Consider the following 14968-nt stretch of genomic DNA (forward strand, 5'->3'; position numbering starts at 1 on the left):
AGTTTTCGCATCATAACTAGTGCATCCTTTTGTATAGATCTTGTAAAACCAAACACAAGAGGTTATCGGTTTTAATTATCATTTTTGTTTTCGATATTTGTTTCGATTTCATGTTTCGATAATGTGTTTCTATTGAGGTCTCTATTGTTAAACTTAGTTTACTGTGAGAAGTTTAAATATCCGATTTCTTTGAAAGGCTTTGTCTAGGCAGTGGTGGATGATCCCATACCAAAGAATGCCTAGTGCCTCACCACGTTTGACCTGGAAGTCGATCCTTGAAATAGATATTTGATCAACTTCTGTAATATGGTTTAACTTAGGAAGATCACATCGGTTGAACTTGATGTAAGAATGTTAAGTTTCGTTGCCAATTCAAGTTTAACTTCTAAAGGGAAAATGTAACGACCCGCCTTCTACTAACTAGGCTGTGAGGTCGATCGTCACATGGTGTTGTGCTAAACTATTCCCTCACCACCAATAAACCTAGGTGCGGAAGCTGTACTAGTCAGAATTTTGCTAAACTACTAACATTTCTTGGTTCTATACATACTAAGGGATGTAAACTAACTATTCATAGCATGTTTTACCTTCCCCATGGCCAAGGAACTGAACTTAGACATTTTCCCGCAGATATCAGACCTCCCAATCGATCCATTGATCGATTGGAATGTCGGATCGATCCAGTGATCGATCCAGCACGCTACTGTGCTCGGGGCAATATTTTGGATTGATCAGCTGATCGATCCAGGCTGGTCAATCGATCCAGTGATCGATCCCAAAGCTCTCTGTTCGCGACAGAAATTGCTGGATCGATCGGCTGATCGATCCAGAAGTCTACTATTCGCTGAACAGATTGCCCAATTGATCAGCTGATCAATTGGGAACCCCCAATCGATCCACCGATCGATTGAGGTTTCTGATTTTGCCGCTAAGCTCTGATTTCAGCACTATTTCGTGCCTCAATCACATTACAAGTTCTAAAATGACTAGGAAACACTCTACCAATAACAAATAACATTCTAACATAATAAAAATAGTGTTCTAAGCATAATGGAGTGCATGGTTAACTAATTCATAGCGATTAACATGCTAAAGTACGAAATGCTAAAACACTGAAAAGTTCTAATGTTTAAACAAAGCTTGCTAAAGTTCCCTAAGATCTCTATTCCAAGTTCCTGCCCACACACATCTTCGTAGCATTGTCCTCCAGCCTCTGCTAGTCCATCTTTCCCTTACCTTTATCTGCAGTATAAGGAAAAGAAAGTATCTATAAGCTTTCGCTTAGTAAGAAACCATCTAACTCACTAAAACATGCATACGATAAGTTCATGCTTTGAAAGATGCTGATTGAAAACATGATGGAGAATGCCAGGCATGGCATACTATCTTACAAAACATAGAAACCAAAAGCTAATCAAGGCAATAACTGTAGTATCAACAAGAAAGGACTAAACTGAAACATAACTGAATTAAACTAAAGCTGAACTAGAATTGATTTCAAAACATAATCTCATGACTGATTGTGAGTTTGGAAAGCTATTATCATAATAGATCAAAATACATAATCATACTGCTAATGGGCCCGGTAACTGTACATGCTATGCGCGCATCCTTAACTAGACCCGGGGTTGCAAATCCTGAATTTAGTAAGGTTTACTAGGTTATCTAAACCTAGGGACCGACTATGGGATCCCAGCCCAATGGATATCTAATCCTGTACAGTGCCCCTACTGAAAGTAAAATACTGGATCATAGCTAATTAATTTATCTTACTTTTACTAGGTTATCTGAACCTAGAGGCGACTGTGGGTGCCCACGCATTGGACCGTAGTCCCATATATGCTTTAGCAAGACTAACTAAGCTATTTTAAATGCTTCTATTGCATTACTGAGTTATTAAAAATGCCTACTGTAGCATTTTACTGAGCTAAGCATTTTGTCGAATACTTAGTGTGCTCCAACTCTCCCCTCTATTAGGGAGACCACCTCTAGGCACCCGACAATGTCTAAAATCTCTAACTGAAAGGAGAAAACGTGTTCGACCCATCTAGCGGTGCTCAACTAGATCCCTAAATCTGTAAGGAGGGTTAAACACACCATATGCGTCGAAAAATTCACATATAGCTAATTTAAAAGCATTCTATCGTACGAAAAGCTACTTATACTACATGTGAGGGATTTCTTACATCGAGTTCGGATTTTCTTACGATTCTAATCGCTAGATTTCCGGAGGAGACGATCCTTTCGACGATCTTCTCACGTCTATGCGTTCTTCTTGCGGAGGGGAACGCCCACGTGTCGAAGTCGTCGCCGGAATTGCCCTTGGAACCCTCAGAACAGAACCCTTGCTTGTTCTTGTGGTTGGCGCCGAGAGAGGGAGAGGAGAAGGGAGGTTCGGCGGTGAGGGTTTGAGGAGAGGAAAACTTACGATCCAAATAACCCTTCACTTAATTATTTCCTATTTATATTAAGTGGTAAATTTCCGCCCATCTCTAATATAAATTTAATTGATTCTCTTTCCTTTCAGCACGGCCCTGCTGGGTTCACCTGGTTACTAAGGTTCACCATAAGTCATAGGACCCATAGGTCTCGTGTTCAATTCCCGCTTAAGATATTTTCATTTTCTATTTATTTTTGCTACTTCCGCTACTCTAAAAATTCCATAAAAATATTCTAAAATTCCAGAAAAATCATAGAATATTTCTAAAAATAGTTTTGAGAATTTTCGGGCGTTACAATCCCCCATACCTTATAAAAAGTTCATCCTCAAACTTAGAATAACTCTGGGTACTTCTGTCTCATACTGGCTTCTGTCTCCCAAGTTGCCTCTTATGCTGTGTGACTGTGCCAAATGAATTTGACTAATGGTACTTCCTTGTTCAGCAATTTCTTAACTGCTCGGTCTATTATCTGAATAGACTGACTGTCATAGCTGAGGTCTTCGCGGATCTGTACCGACTGGGGCTCAATCACTTGGGTGACATCTGGTGTATGCTTCTTCAGCATAGAGACATGAAATACGTTGTGGACAGCTGACATTTCCTGGGGTAGCTCTAGCTCATATGCTACTTTGCCCACTCTTCTGCTGATAAGGTATGGTCCCACATATCGGGGACTTAGCTTGCCCTTCTTCCCAAAACGCATTACTCCCTTCATGGGAGCTACTCTGAGGAACACTGAATCCCCAACTAAAAACTCTAAAGGTCTGCGCCGTATATCAGCATAGCTTTTCTGGCAGCTTTGAGCTCTCTCTATCGTCTGGCGGATCTGCTGTATAGCTGCTGTGGTATCTGCCACTAGATCTGTCTGAAGTTCTAGCTCTTTCTGTTCGCCACTCTCATACCAGCAGATTGGAGATCTACACCTCCGGCCATAGAGAGCCTCATAAGGTGCCATACCGATAGTGGCCTGATAGCTGTTGTTGTATGTAAATTCTGCTAGACTCAGATATTTGCACCAACTTCCATTGAAATCTAGGGCACATGCTCGGAGCATATCTTCGAGTACCTGATTTACTCGCTCTGTCTGTCCATCTGTCTGAGGATGGAAAGCTGTGTTGAACTTTAACTTCGTGCCCAAAGCTGATTGTACACACTCCCAGAAGTGTGATGTGAATCTACTGTCTCTATCTGAAATAATGGTTCGTGGGACTCCATGTAATCTAACGATCTCCTTGAGATACAACTGAGCTAACTGTTCCATGGAGTAGGATATCCTGATAGCTAAGAAGTGGGCTGATTTAGTCAATCTGTCGATTATTACCCAGATGGTATCAAAACCATTCGTGGTTCTGGGTAATCCCACGATGAAATCCATAGAAATGTCTTCCCACTTCCATTCTGGGATCTGAATAGGCTGCAAGACTCCTCCTGATCTTTGATGCTCTGCCTTAACCCTCTGATAGGTTAGGCATGTGCTGATATATCGAGCGATGTCTCTCTTCATCCCAGGCCACCAAAAATGTTTCTTCAAGTCCTGGTACATTTTGGTGGAGCCATGATGCATCGCATAGGGAGTCTTGTGAGCCTCATCTAAAACCTTCTTTTTGAGTTCCTCCTGATCTGGAACACATAGCCTGTCACCAAAATATAACACCCCACTATCTGATATTCTGAACTCTCCACTTTCTGATTCTGCTAAACCTTGCTTGATTCTCAGAATTTCAGGATCCTGCTCCTGAGCTGTCTGGATGTCACCAAGCAAGGTAGACTCTAATGTCATGGCAGAGAGCTGTCCGACTATGAGTTCGAGACCGAAATCTGTGATATCTTTCTGTAGAGGCGGTGACATGGCTGCTAGAGATAATAGGGCGGCGCTGGACTTCCTGCTGAGGGCGTCTGCTATCCTATTTGCTTTTCCTGGGTGGTAGAGGATGTCTATATCGTAGTCTTTGACCAGCTCTAGCCATCTGCACTGTCGCATATTCAGATCCTTCTGAGTGAAGAAGTACTTCAGACTCTGATGATCTATATACACTCTGCACTGAGCTCCATACAAGTAATGTCTCCAAATCTTGAGAGAGAACACCACTGCTGCAAGCTCAAGGTCATGAGTGGCGTAATTCCTCTCATAATCCTTGAGTTGTCTGGAGGCGTAGGCGATTACCTTGCCATCTTGCATCAGCACTGCTCCTAGTCCCATCTGCGAGGCATCACTATATATATCAAAGGTATCTGCATTTTCTGGTAGAGTTAGAATAGGTGCACTGGTCAATCTTCTTTTCAGCTCGCTGAAACTGTTCTCACAGTCCTCTGTCCACTGAAATTTTCTGTTCTTTCTGGTAAGAGCTGTCAGTGGGGAGGCTATCCTGGAGAAGTCCTCTACGAATTTCCTGTAGTAACCTACTAATCCCAGAAAGCTCTGATCTCACTGGCGTTCTTCGGTCTTTTCTAGTTGCTCACAGCTTTTATCTTACTGGGGTCTACCATGATACCATCCTTTGAGATGATGTGACCCAGGAAGGACACCTGATCTAGCCAAAATTCACATTTTGTGAACTTGGCGTACAGTTGATTCTGCTGAAGGGTCTACAATACTGTTTTCAGGTGCTCTGCGTGTTCTTCCTGAGTTTCTGAATAGATAAGAATGTCATCGATGAATACGATAACAAATTTATCTAAGTATTCTCTGAATACCCTGTTCATGAGGTCCATGAAAGTAGCTGGAGCATTTGTCACGCCAAAGGGCATGACTACGTACTCGTAATGTCCGTATCTAGTCCTGAATGCTGTCTTGGGTATGTTCCCTTCCTTGACTTTCACTTGATGATAACTGTTACGCTCCGCAAGTGTACGGAAATGTCGCAAGTAATATAAAAGATTATCGTATCCACAGGGACTGGAATAAGTACTAGAAATGTCTCAATGCGAATTAGCTAAACAACTATCCAATCGTTTCAAATGCAAAGTGAAGGTAAACAAATCTAATATTAAAGATCAACAAACAAGAGTTTAGTGTTTTGGGTTATGATAAAGGGATTATCTCTCAAACGTCCTTACACGGGCTTGCACCTGTCACGTGGATCCCTCGGATGATCGAGTGAGAGTTTATCTTTACAAAGTCCACAAGAAATCCAAACAATCAATCAAGAATGAGAATTAAGCACAAATCACCATTAATCATTCAAGATCTAATTGATACAAGCAAGACAATGTCATTGAAACAAGAAAATGACAAATCTATAAGAGATTACATCAATCCATCATACAAATACTCCCTTAATCCTAGAATACAAGATCTAGTCCATGAATCGAGGAAGAATACCCGAAGAAATAAAGATTAAAAGCATTTCTTAAATCCCCAATCCAAGAAACCAAGAAAAGGGGAAGGAGAAAACTTATCTACGAAGAAGCCTCGTCTTCGGATCCAATCCTCGCTCCGGAGTCGAAATCGTCAAGAACTCCCTTAGAATCGCCCAGAAATCCTCCCAAGAATGGGAGGAAACCACCAAATCTTGCCTTCTCCCAAAGGGGGAGAGATCCCATTTCAATTCATGAAGGAAGGTTTAAATCGAGGAGGAAATCGGGCGCCACACGACCCCACGACATGGCCGTGTGAGATTCACACGGCCATGTCCAGTTCCTTCTCTGCCAAAGCTGCACGGCCGTGTGACTCCACATGGCCAGGACCCTTCTGCTCTCTGGAAATGCTACATGGCCGTGTGGTGCACACGACCACCACCTGCTTGGTCTCTGGAAACTTCACACGGCCGTGTGATGCACACGACCACCACCTGCTTGGCCTCTAGAAACCTCACACGGCCGTGTAGATCCACACGGCCATGTAAGGCATCTGCTCTGATTTCTTCAAATCAAGACACGGCCATGTGAGATTCACACGGCCATGTCCTCTTCCCTTCCTGTTAAGACTACACGACCATGTGTGGTACACGGCCTGATGATCTCTCCCTTCAATTACTTCCAAGCTTGCCCGAGGACGCATAATCTTCACCATTTCGACTCCTGTGTACAGAAAATGCAAAAAAAGCAGATCTCCGAACCAAAAGAGTAAATATGCTAAAAGGAAAGCTGGAAGTATAAAAATGCATAGATCAAGCATGCTCAAAGTATGTAAATGTGCGTAAAAACATGCATAAAAGAGTATATTATCTACGCACATCACACCCCCAGACTTAAACCTTTGCTTGTCCTCAAGCAAAATGCTGCAGTCTAAATTCATATGTTCTACAACACATTCATAAAACCTAGTGCACTTTCCTAATTCTATCAAAAAGTTTCATTAACAAGTATGATCATGGAAACAAGTAAAGTATGGTTCAAGCATAAGAATCTTGTGCACAGTGTAAAAGTAACTCAACACCCTTCAAGTTTCAATCCATGTCCTAGTCAAGTCGTCATCAAATTTGAATTCCTAATGTTTCCAGTGAAAGACAAGTAACCAGTGATAGACACTTACTCACCATTCACTTGGTTCATATTTCTCAACTAACCCAAGGTCTCAAAGGTGTGCTCAATCTCAAGGGAAGCTAAGCAATCATTTCCCCAGTAACCTAACTCGGTCTCAAAGGGGTGACTTGCTAGATTCCACTCATGACAATTATTTTTTATATCCCTTTCTCTTTTTTTTTTTTATAAGTGTTTGCATTGTGCAAAACTTATTCACAAATGTACTTTTAGCACACATGTTGGGATATTTTGATTTTTCCAAATGAGTTTTAATGATTTGAGCCTCTTCCAGTAACCAAAATGAAAGTTGAGAAATCACCATGGAAACCAAGTACTAAGCAAACAAGATGAATCATGACTATTTCAATGACATCAACTATTCAAGCATCAAGCACAAGTGTAGTGAAGATAAAATTCTTAAGGTTGAACCAAAACTAAAACTCATCACCATAAGATTCTTAGCTTATTAATGCTTCCCAAGATAGAAAAAAGAACTACACAAAATTTACTACTAGCATCATTCGAACATCATGAATCAAGACAATAATCGTGCGAACATTTCACTTGAATCCAAGAAAGCATATAAGTGAAGATTTGATGTTCTCAAAAAAAATTTTTTTGCCATGATTATTTCAAAAACAAGCAAAATAAAGCAACAAGCAATGAAAATAAGAACCAACATGAAAAACTAACAAAAACTAAAAATTGAAAACCAAACTAAACAGTACATGACACCCCCCCCCAGACTTAAACTTTTCATCGTCCCAATGAAATCAATATGGTGGAGGAGGTGGAGGTGGACAAGGGAAAGGAGGTCTACGACGTGGTTGGCCAATAGGAAAACTAGGAAAACCTGGAATCTCACCCAAGGATCTATGATACTCATATAAAGCATCTACTTGTTGGCTAGTATGCATCATGCTCTGCATAAAATCTCTCATCCTAGCCTGATCAGTATTATAATCCTGCACAAACTCAGCCACTTGACCTTGAAAATTCCTCGTAAACTGAAAATGATTTTGTACCTCCCTAAACTGATCATCAGATAAAGAGAAGCGACCCTCCAACATTTTTCGTTGGGCATCTTGCTTCTCATGAAGTGATTCTAGAGACGTACGAAAATCTGAAAAATCAAACCTAGAAGATCCCGTGCCATATGCAAAAGAATGCCTAGCAGGCTCCATAAAACTAGAAGGCTGCGGGTGTCCAAATGACGAGGGCTCATGATGTGGCTCAGTGTCTCCAGGTATAGAAGGGTTATCCTCAAAATCTAACTCAGAAATTACACAATTAGCCGGGTTACGAATAGTAGTTCGTTCAGTAAAAGGAAGGGGTAAAGGAGAACCACTCCTCCTAGGAAACCCGAAATCATTCTCACCCCGAACGATCATTTTCATAGCAAGACATGCATCAATGTCAATCATATCATTACCATGAATTATTTCCAATCCATCAACATCAAGATTTAAATTATAAGCTATTCGGGTAATCAAACCACCAAAAATAATTGATCCCAATGATGCCCTAGCAGATCTTAATAAGGTTTGAACAAAATGAAAACCAGAATCAAATTCAACCTTATAAAGCATAGCCCATAAAGCATAAAGCTCTATCTTTTTAACTACCCCATCACTCTCTCCCCTACCAAAAATAGTTTTACTCATGACTCTATGTAGATACCTAAAGATGGGGTTTTGCATATTGGAGGCCTTAGCTCTTGAAGGCTCATAAGGTTGATCTAACCCAGTTATTGCATTCCAAAAATGATTCCAATTAAACCTTGGATCAAACCTACGAGGGCTCCCGGTGGTTAATCCAAAACAAGAATTAAAGTCACTAAATGTCCATAGAAATTCTTGATTCATTAGTCTAAATGAGATTTTTCCAAAATAATCATCTTCATTAGTAAAATGGACATCCAATGAACTTAAAAATTCCAAAACAAGACGAGGATATGTAGGCAAATGTGTGTACATAATATCACTCCAATCCAAAAACCCAATCATCAAATCTACATCTTCCCTAATTCCAAGCATATCAAGAACAGTTGGGTCCATATATCTAGTACACACTATCTTTCTATTGACAAGAATTGCAAATCTAGTTACTTGATCATCATTTCTAAACACAATATTGAATTCATTGTCATTACCTTCGTTGCGTGAAGTCCTTTTGCCTTTTCCCTTCACTGGTTGTTTTCCTTTGTCCCTTGATGGCTCCTCCTCTTTGTCCCCACTGGATCCACCACCTCTTTTGCGAAGTTTCTTCAAAATGTTGGACATCTTGATGAGTTTAGATAGGGGAAGAATTATCTAGGGTTGGAAGAATGAAACTCAAAGAACAAAACTTCAAAGAGCAAAGAACTTAGGTTAGGAGAATGAAAAGTCCAAGTCTTAGAGAGGAAGAGAATCCAGATCTAAGAGATCTTGAGAAATTAGAGAGGAGTTTTTAAGAGATTGGGAGAGAAAGAGATGTTTTGGAGAGTTGGGGGTGTGCAGAACACGGCCAAGATCTGGCCGTGTAAGGTGGAAAGAAGACTTTAATAACTCTCCTACACGGGCCGTGCAGATCCACACGGCCTCCCCCTCTTCCTTCTCTGGATTCTTCGCACGGCCGTGTCTGGGACACGGCCTCTCCATCTTTCTCCTCGAGATTCTTTACACGGCCGTGTTTGAGACACGACCTAGACCTTTTTCTCCTCGGGAGATCCTACACGGCCGTGTCTGGATGACACGGCCCAAGTACTTCCCTTGAATGTATAGCACACGGCCGGGCTCTGTTTTGCACCTAACCTTAAAACAAAATCAAAAGAATACATCAAACTAAAAGAAATTAAAATACAAATCAAAACTAACTAAAAGAACCCTTGGGTTGCCTCCCAAGAAGCGCTTGTTTAAGGTCTTTAGCTCGACCAAACTTGATCATTCACTTCTTTTCCTCGCCCTTGGAGGACAGATATACTTTTCGTTTTTGTTGGGAGATCTTCTCCCAACATCTTCCACCACATTGTCTCCTTCGTTTGGTGGCCTTCCATGAGGATGGAAATTCCATTCCTCAAGTTTATAAATGCTTGTCCTGCTACAAGCATTTAAAAGAGACAAGACATGGTTAGAGATATTAGATAAATCATATTCCAACCTTTCCTTACCAATTACCAAAGAAAGCTTATGATTTTTTATATCAATTATAGCTCCAGTTGTAGCAAGGAAAGGTCTTCCTAATATGATAGGAATCCTGGGGTCCTCTTCCATGTCCAACACGACAAAATCTGTGGGAATTACATTCTCATCCACCTCTACTGGCACATCTTCTATAATACCCAAAGGGTACCTGTAGGAATGATCGGCAAGTTGAAGTGCCATAGTAGTAAGTTTAATGTTTTTGAGACCTAATTTATTATAAATTGAATAGGGAATGAGGCTAACACTTGCCCCCAAATCACAAAAAGCTTTTTCAAAAAATTCTTTCCCTATGTTGCAAGGAATATAAAAGCTCCCTGGGTCCTTTAGTTTTGGGGAAGTGTTCTTCTCCAAAATAGCACTACATTCCTCACTAAGCGCAATGGTCTCAACCTCTCCTCTTCTTCTCTTGTTTGACATGAGATCCTTCAGGAATTTGGCAAATCTAGGCATTTGAAGAATAACATCTATAAGAGGTACCTCTACACAAATTTCCTTAACTTTTTCTAAAAACTTGCCAAATTCTTCATCTTTCTTGAGCATTGTAAGTCTCTGAGGAAAAGGGACAGCTTTGCTCTGATGGTTCAGTGGAAGAGTCTCTTCAACCTCAATGGTACTCTCCTCATTAGCTTGAATCTGATTTGGTATAAGAGGAGAGAGCTCTTCTTCTTTTTGTATCCCTTTTGGAGCAGTCACTTGGGAGTCTCCCAAGGTCCGTCCGCTCCTAAGCTCAATTCTATTGCAATGCTCCATAGGATTCACATCAGGTTTTCCTGGAAGTTGTCCTGGTGCTCTGGATGATGAGGAAGCTAGTTGGGCAATTTGACTATCCTGGATCTTTTGATGCTTTTCAGAATTATCCATTCTCTGAATGAGCTTTGCTAAATCTTGCTTCATTTCATTCTGACTTGAGATAATTTCTTCAAGCATCTTTTCAATATTTGACTTTGGTATGCCTTGAGAAGATAGATGTTGAAAATTTTATTGCCCAGCTTGAAAATTTGGTCTTGCCCCCATAGATGGTCCTTGATCTTGATTATTTCTGTAAGAAAAATTGGGATGGCTCTTCCATCCAGGGTTATAAGTATTTGAGTATGGGTTGTTATGCCTTTGATTGTAACTCATGATTGCATCACATTGTTCCAGTTGATTGATTTGTGCAGTGATAGCTCCCAATGGACATGAGTCATTTGAGTGCTCTGAACTCCCACATACTTCACAAGATGTACTAATAGCATTGACCATATTAGCACTAGTCCCCATATTCTCAAATTTCTTTGTAAGAGCGTCCAATTTTGCAGACAAAAGAGTGACTGCATCTACATCAAACTTCCCTGATGCTTTGATTGTTGGGTTTACAGAAGAATAGCCACCACTTCTTTCATTTGCCCATTGATGATGATTTTGTGCTACACTGTCAATAATTTCTTCAACTTCATCTAAACTTTTATTCATAAGTGCCCCTCCAGCAGCTGAATCAAGGGACACTTTGGTATGATAGTTGATACCATTATAAAAAGTGTGCAACACTAACCATCTTTCCAACCCATGATGTGGTCATTGTCTGAGCATACTATTATATCTATCCCATGCTTCAAAAAGAGATTCTGAGTCAGTTTGCTTGAAGCTTGCAATTAAATTCCTCATATGAGCTGTTTTGCTTGGTGGATAGAATTTATCAAGAAACTGTTGCTCACACTGCTCCCAAGTGGTGATGCTATTAGGGGACAAAGAATTCAGCCATTGCTTTGCCCTATCTCTTAAAGAAAACCCAAATAATAATAATCTAACTGCATCTGAAGGAACTCCATTTATTTTCATGGTACCACATATTTCATAAAAGACCTCTAAGTGTTGATTGGGGTCTTCATGAGGTCCTCCACTAAATTGGTTCTGCTGCACCATAGATATAATTGCGGGTTTGATCTCAAAGTTATTAGCTTCCACTGAAGGTCTTGAAATACTAGATCGAAAACCTCTTGCATAAGGTGCTGCATAATCCTTGAGTGGTCTATTTGCCATGTTCAAATGTTCCTGTTCTTCAATTTGCCTTTGCAGAATTCTTCTTTTATGGAAAGTTCTGTCAATCTCAGGGTCAAAAGGAAAGAATTCCCCTGCAAAGTTAGATCTTCGCATACACAAGAACAAGATAGCAAATGACAATTCAATAGAAAAAGAGAAATAAAAGAATCAAAAATGCAGAATTGAATTTGTACAAAAAGAATTAACAAGAAGTAAAAGTTATACAAGAAAGTAAAAAACAGAAATCTAATGATTAGTTACAACTATGCATTATGAAAGGAAAACAAATGTTATATTTAGTCTAACTCAATTGATAATTCCTAATGTTATAGCGCAGTCCCCGGCAACGGCGCCAAAAACTTATTACGCTCCGCAAGTGTACAGAAATGTCGCAAGTAATATAAAAGATTATCGTATCCACAGGGACTGGAATAAGCACTAGAAATGTCTCAATGCGAATTAGCTAAACAACTATCCAATCGTTTCAAATGCAAAGTGAAGGTAAACAAATCTAATATTAAAGATCAACAAACAAGAGTTTAGTGTTTTGGGTTATGATAAAGGGAGATTCTAGGAGTTTCAGTTTCTTTGTAAGGTTTCTTGAATGTAAATGGTTCACCAATTCTTATCCCTCAATTGCCAAACACTTGTAGAAAGTTGTCGGTTCTCTCTTGCAATAGATAACCAGCTAAGGACTGAGAAATGTATCTAAATATGATCAATTAGACGTGAACTTACGTTGTCCTTACACAGAAGCGCACCTATTACTATGCCTTCCTCGGATATCAACATAGAAGCCCACAACTTATTAATCTATCAAGATGCAAGAAACTAATCACAAAATCTATCCTACTCTCTTGAATATTCCTATTTCCTCTTCAAGATTATCTCTCAAACGTCCTTACACGGGCTTGCACCATCACGTGGATCCCTCGGATGATCGAGTGAGAGTTTATCTTTACAAAGTCCACAAGAAATCCAAACAATCAATCAAGAATGAGAATTAAGCACAAATCACCATTAATCATTCAAGATCTAATTGATACAAGCAAGACAATGTCATTGAAACAAGAAAATGGCAAATCTATAAGAGATTACATCAATCCATCATACAAATACTCCCTTAATCCTAGAATACAAGATCTACTCCATGAATCGAGGAAGAATACCCGAAGAAATAAAGATTACAAGCATTTATTAAATCCCCAATCCAAGAAACCAAGAAAAGGGGAAGGAGAAAACTTATCTACGAAGAAGCCTCGTCTTCGGATCCAATCCTCGCTCCGGAGTTGAAATCGTCAAGAACTCCCTAAGAATCACCCAGAAATCCTCCCAAGAATGGGAGGAAACCACCAAATCTTGCCTTCTCCCAAAGGGGGAGAGATCCCCTTTCAATTCTTGAAGGAAGGTTTAAATAGAGGAGGAAATCGGGCGCCACACGGCCCCACGACACGGCCGTGCGAGATTCACACGGCCATGTCCAATTCCTTCTCTGCAAAAGCTGCACAGCCATGTGACTCCACACGGCCAGGACCCTTCTGCTCTCTGGAAATGCTACATGGCCGTGTGGTGCACACGGCCACCACCTGCTTGGTCCCTGGAAACTTCACACGGCCGTGTGATGCACACGACCACCACCTGCTTGTCCTCTGGAAACCTCACACGGCCGTGTAGATCCACACGGCCATGTAAGGCATCTGCTCTGATTTCTTCAAATCAAGACACGGCCGTGTGAGATTCACACGGCCATGTCCTCTTCCCTTCCTGTTAAGACTACACGGCCATGTGTGGTACACGGCCTGATGATCTCTCCCTTCAATTACTTCCAAGCTTGCCCGAGGACGCATAATCTTCACCAATTTCGACTCCTGTGTACAGAAAATGCACAAAAAGTAGATCTCCGAATCAAAAGAGTAAATATGCTAAAAGGAAAGCTGGAAGTATAAAAATGCATAGATCAAGCATGCTCAAAGTATGTAAATGTGCGTAAAAAACATGCATAAAAGAGTATATAATCTACGCACATCAATAACCTGATCTGAGGTCTATCTTAGAGAACACTGCTGCTCCCTTTAGCTGGTCGAACAGGTCATCAATTCTAGGAAGAGGATACCTGTTCTTGATGGTGACTTGGTTCAGTGCTCTATAATCTTTGCACAAGCGCATGCTTCCGTCCTTCTTCTTCACGAACAATACAGGCGCTCCCCATGGTGAGTGACTAGAGCGTATGAAGCCTTTGTCGAGTAGCTCCTGTAGTTGCTCATGAAGTTCTTTTAGTTCTGCTGGATCCATGCGGTAAGGCGCTTTAGAAATAGGATTTGTACCGCGAAGGAGCTCTATCTCAAATTCAATCTCCCTGTCTGGTGCTAGTACTGGTAACTCTTCAGGGAAGACTGTTGGGTAGTCACACACGACTCGGACCTCTGCTAGCTGATGGTCTTTGTCGTGACTAGTATTGACTATGTGTGCTAAAAATCCCGTACCGCCTGTATCCATTAATTTCTGTGCTTTTAGAGCTGAGAGAAACTTCTTGGCCTTTCTCTTTAGTTCTCCGACGAACTCGAACTGTGCTTCTGCTTCCGGCTGGAATACGACTTTCTATTTACGACACTCTATAGAAGCGCCGTATCTGATCAGGAAGTCCATTCCAAAGATGACATTGTAGTCAGTCATATTTAGCACTATCAGATCACAAAAGAGTTTCATGTTTGCTATAATAACTGGCACTGCTCTGAGCCAGTGCATAGATGTCATAATTTCTCCTGAAGGTAAGGTCGTCAGGAACTGACTACTAAATACCTTTGGAGGTCTTGCTAACTTCTCAGCAAATGCCTTGGATATATATGAATGGGTTGCCCCAGT

At 40.8% G+C, this 14968-nt stretch overlaps 1 non-coding gene across 1 annotated transcript; it reads left to right on the forward strand.

The window, feature by feature from the left end:
• Nucleotides 1-11627: 11627 nt before the first annotated feature.
• Nucleotides 11628-11733, forward strand: LOC122044769. The gene has a single exon (XR_006129775.1). It is a non-coding gene; the product is annotated as a small nucleolar RNA R71 (small nucleolar RNA).
• The last annotated feature ends 3235 nt before the right edge of the window (nucleotides 11734-14968 follow it).

The sequence above is a fragment of the Zingiber officinale genome, chromosome 2A (genome assembly GCF_018446385.1).
Source record: "Zingiber officinale cultivar Zhangliang chromosome 2A, Zo_v1.1, whole genome shotgun sequence".
NCBI lineage: Eukaryota > Viridiplantae > Streptophyta > Magnoliopsida > Zingiberales > Zingiberaceae > Zingiber > Zingiber officinale.